Source organism: Cavia porcellus, unplaced genomic scaffold (genome assembly GCF_034190915.1).
Source record: "Cavia porcellus strain 051 isolate PalLab524CR breed Dunkin Hartley unplaced genomic scaffold, mCavPor4.1 scaffold_10, whole genome shotgun sequence".
Lineage (NCBI taxonomy): Eukaryota > Metazoa > Chordata > Mammalia > Rodentia > Caviidae > Cavia > Cavia porcellus.
In genome coordinates, this window is record NW_026947493.1 from 80,912,100 (window position 1) to 80,917,068 (window position 4,969).

Consider the following 4,969-nt stretch of genomic DNA (forward strand, 5'->3'; position numbering starts at 1 on the left):
GGACCAATGTATTCTAAGGTGCCTATTACAAAATGATGACTCTTTTGAGTGAAAATTTATCTTTCATGATTGGCTTATTGCATATGCTGTCATTGTGTTATATTAATGTCCCAGCACAAATCAGTTGCTGTAAGTGTTATTTCAATGAGCAGGTCAAAACCAAGGGGTTTTAACAGTACTCCGGTCCTCACTTTTCCAGTGTTAACTGGTAGAGAGGCTCAGTAATTGGCCACCTGAAGACAATGCCATCATAAAACATAGTTGGGACAGGATTTATTAATCTTCAGTTTAGGGTCATCACAGCAAACCCATCACATGAATAGAAACGACCTTTACAATAGGCCACAAAGAAAACCAGTGTGTTTTGTAGCTTAAAAAATGATTTCAAGATCCACAAAAAGGTGAGAATACTGCAAAGCAAAGCTGTTCCTTTTTAGTAAATTAGAGGGTAGATGATTCTCTCAGATTACTGACTTGGTAGTGATAAAATATGGTGTCCATGTCTCAATTAGCATGCTAGGGGGCTTGCAGGTGATGACCCCTTCAGAACGGGTACCCATCAGAACAAAAAAAAAAAATGAAAGAGAAAAAGATTCTCTAATTCCAGCCCATGTTTGATTAGTTTTAGGACATTTTCCATTCAGGAAAATTCCAATATTGTGCAAGAGGACATGTTATTCATTGGGTGTTTTATTAAAGACCATGAAAGGAAAAGAGGAAGTGGTTTGCACAAGGGAGATTTTCAAGCATGTTTCAAAAACATGACGATCGCATGAAGTGAAATGTGCCTTGGGGGGTTGCTTCTCACTCCCTGACCTCTCTCTGGATCACCTTCTCCCCTGGCTTTGAGAAAACAATCAGAGAGGAAGGGTTAATAACTACAGGTTTCCTCAACAAGTACCAGCTTCCAACTCTCTGTATCTCAGTCTGTTCGTCCTCCGAATGGTGTCACAGCTAGGACAGCCTGGGGTTACTGGAAGGGTCACATGAGCAAATGCATTGAAGGTCATTTGCCGCTGAGAATTTGCCACGGTTAGATTGCTCTACTGCAGTTCCAGTCTTACGGTGGGGACAGGGAAAGGTGTGATTTAGATAGCAAGATGCTGGGGAGATAGCAAGGTCTCCTCCAAAGTACCCCCCTGCACTGAGTAGCAGCAGGAGATGCTCTAGGCTTGGGCATCCCTGGTCCCCTGAACCCAGAAATCGATTCAGGCGCAGACACCAGCAGTCTTACTCCAGTGAGTGGCCAGCCTGCAGGAACCTCACCTGTCTTGTTCGTTGTTTTGTCTTCTGCCATTTCTTAAATAAATTTGGGACTTAATAAGAAAGATGTACCCTCTTTTCCCCAGAGTTACTAAATGAATGGAACAAAACGCTCAATGTTTACTTACCTTATTTTACTCCAAGGGAAGACAGCCTGCTTGAGAGTGAAACCAACCCAGGGACGAAAGAGAGAAGAGTGATGGGTTACTAAAGGTCTCCTGGCACCTGGATACAGCTACACCTGAAGGGAACTGAATCTTTTATTTTTCAACTACAGGTTAATAATAAAATCAGTATCTGTGTCCTTGTCATGGTTCTTTTTAAATCCGTTTGAGTGGGTTTATTACTTCCAAATCACAAACCTCTGGCCTTTGCTGTCCTTGTACTTGTGTCCTCTGAGGCGCTGTGGGTCAGACTGAGGGGAGCGGCAGTACAGAGGATGTGAGCCCAGGAGTGATGGGGTGGGGTGTAGAGGAGAAGATGAGCCTCCCCAGAGCCCTGCTTTAGATGGAGTCACAAGACCTCATCTGTCCTGGAGAACTCGTAAAGACAGGAGACTCGCTGCTAGAGCTCCGTCCACTCTGGATAACCCAGACCAATCACAGAGGCAAAGGACCCCTGCCCTCTGACCAGAGGCAAAGGACCCCTGCCCTCTGACCAGAGGCAAAGGACCCCTGCCCTCTGACCAGAGGTGAAGGACCCCTGCCCTCTGACCAGAGGTGAAGGACCCCAGCCCTCTGACCAGAGTCACCTGACCACGCAGCCTTCACACTGCGTGAGTTTCATTCCCTCCTGGCTATGCTGACATAGCTGAAGACCTACAGATCTATTTCAAAGTTCCAGCTTTTTGAAAACTTTTATTTTTATTTATTTATTATTTTATTGAGTTTTTCCTTTTGGATGGGCCTCAGCTTCTTCCTCTGTTCTAAAAGAATACTTCTCAGTCCAAATCACTGAGGACAAGTACAGCATCTTGTTTGCATTTTAATTCGTGTTCAGCAGAGGACCAGGAGGTAAGCAAGTGCCTCCTGGAATCAATTCCTGCCCTGGCCAAGCCAGACATAGCTCATCTTCTGGTTGTACCCTTAGGGCCAGATTTGCAAAGGGTGCACCCTAAGCCATTAAGCCAGTAAATGAGCCTATTTTCCAAAGGACCATGTAAGTAGTTGGGATGTAAAGACCTGAACTTCGTAGTTTAGAAGGGGTGCAGGTCCGAGCCCATCTTCCATTGGATTTAGAGGTCACAGTGGAAGTCACTGTGATTCTCCTTGTTCTGTCTCACTGCTCTGGCCACTGAACGTAGAGACACAAAGAAATGCCCACATGGCATCTGCCCCCAACAACTGCACCCAGGGAGTCATGGAGTTGAAAGCCCTTTGTCTACCATCCAGTCAGATTTCAACAGACGATGAGCTCTCACTCATATCTGCAAAAGATGAGAATTTAAAAGATTTCATTCCATGCTAACGTTGTAAAAGCGGTACAACTTTTACCCTTCATTATGTTCAAATCTTTCCAACTTCATGTTCTAGTACAATTAACTCCACAAGGATAGTGAATCAATGCATACATTGAACCTGGTAGTCTGGCTTCTCTCTTGCTCTTGATAAGGGGAGTCAAGACTTCCTTGCTGACTTTCCCTTGGCTCACATTTCCAGTCTGCCTCCCAGGGATCTCGGGTGACGAGTTTTATTCTTGAAAGCACCACCTCCATTCAAAGGCCAGGTCTAATATTTGTGTTTCTCAATAGAAATCATCCATACTGACTAAATGTCTCACCAACACTTTCCAAAAAGTGTTTCATAGAGAACTAGCCATATAGAAACTCTTGAACAAGATTTTAAAAAGGAGATGGGGTTCCAAAGCAAATAAATTTAAGAAATGATACATCCTCTCTTCTCCCCTCTGATTCACGTGTCATGTGGAGTACTAATTCTCTGAAAAACAAAACAAAAAACAAAAACCTCCCTAGCTTGATTTCATGCAGTGTTTTCAAAATCCTCAATAAAATCTTTCCCAAGGCTAGCAGGCTGGGGAGCCAGGTTTTGATGTAGCTTCCAGGACATATGCTAAAGTCACTCTAGGCTGAGGAAAAGCAATTTCAAAACCATAGTCATGGAATTTGACATTATGGCACTTACCAGTAATCCCAGCATTCTGGGAGGCTGAGGCAGGAGGATCAAACACTTTAACTCAGTCCAGGCAAGTTAGCAACTTAGCAAGATGAGACCCTGTTTCCAATTAAAAAAGGAAGATTGGGAATTTAGGCCAGTGTGAAGGCACCAGTTTCCACCCCCAGTATGTCAAAAGCTAAACAAAAAACAAAATGGTCTATCATGCATTTACACTTAATATTACATTTTTTTGAAAATCGAGACTCCAGGCATTAGTCAGAAGCATTTCAGAGTATGCAATAGTTGGCCTTTATGGTTTCCTGGTCACAGGGCAAAATTTTGCTAAAATATTTTTAAATGCATTCTTTGACTAGATAACATGGGGTTTTAAAAATAAGAGGTATTGGTGGGCAAAACAAATAATAGTTCAGCTCATGAGAGATTTTACTGACTTTGTATCATGTCTAGGAAGGATCCGGCCGGGTTTCTCTGGAGGTTACGCTCCACTCCCCCACTCCCCAGGACTGCCTACCCACTCAGACTCTGTTTTCAGAGAGAAGCGAGGGCACCTGGACCAAAAGCAAAAGGGCAGGTGAAAGAAGCCCCCAAGGGAACACATCGGAGCAAGCCAGGGTTGAGGAACAGGACTTGGTGCCTCTGCTGCCCTCTACCTGTTTCCTAGTCTCAGGTACGTCGCCTGGGCTGGTAACCCAATGACTTAGTGCAACCAGTTAAAAGTATGGAGCAAGAAGCGGGGAAAAGCTCCACTTGGATTCTTAAGGCATTTCTAATGCTAAAAACTTAAAATACTTCACCAATATTTTACACAAACATAGAGTTAAAAAGATGGCCCCACCGTTTGTGTGCACTGTAAGGGCTCATCTTTGGTCAGTGAGGTCACAAAGCCCACACAAGGAGTTCACTAGCTGCAATCATAAAGAGAACCCCCAAAAGCTTACCCCACACACCACTGCAAGCCGGATAATGACATCCAGTCAGTGATGGGCCACCGTGGTCCCGTACGGTTCTTCTATGTGGCAGTGCAGTAGCCTGTGTTTTCACACGGGAACTGAAGCTCTCTGCTTGGCTGAGAACCCAACCTTACTCACATGTGACGTACCATTAGCCGTGTGTCTCCTTGAAATACAGCCTCCTTTCTCCGTTTCCCTGCTTTCACACTGTATCCCAAATGTCAAATGGTTGTGTATTTCTAAAAAAAAAAATTAGTATCCTTAAAGTATCATAAACGTCTCAGGGCATTTCCTATAACAGCAAAAACCACCACACAAAGCAGAGGAAATTCAATCTACTTCCTATTTTGTCTACAAATGTCAAACAATCCAAAACCTGGTTTGATTGATTTTATAAATTGTGCTGAATGAGTGGATTGGTGGTCTGCATGAAACAAACGCACCGCGTGCTCCTTCTCTTTCCCGCATCAAACTTGACTGTTAGTGAGATATCCACATTATGGAATAGTCCTCGCTCCAGAATACGCCACTCCATTGTACTAAGAAGCAGCTGCATGTTGCTCAGATAGGGGTTTTCGGTGAGGATGGGGGATCCTGACATGGCACTGTGGAGATGAAAAG

General features: G+C 44.0%; 1 long non-coding RNA gene across 1 annotated transcript; it reads right to left on the reverse strand.

The window, feature by feature from the left end:
• Positions 1-2,124: 2,124 nt before the first annotated feature.
• Positions 2,125-4,593, reverse strand: LOC134477793 (uncharacterized). Its single transcript, XR_010049986.1, has 3 exons — positions 4,498-4,593; positions 3,405-3,494; positions 2,125-2,689 (listed from the first exon to the last, which is right to left on the reverse strand). It is a non-coding gene; the product is annotated as an uncharacterized LOC134477793 (long non-coding RNA).
• Between the last annotated feature and the right edge of the window lie 376 nt (positions 4,594-4,969).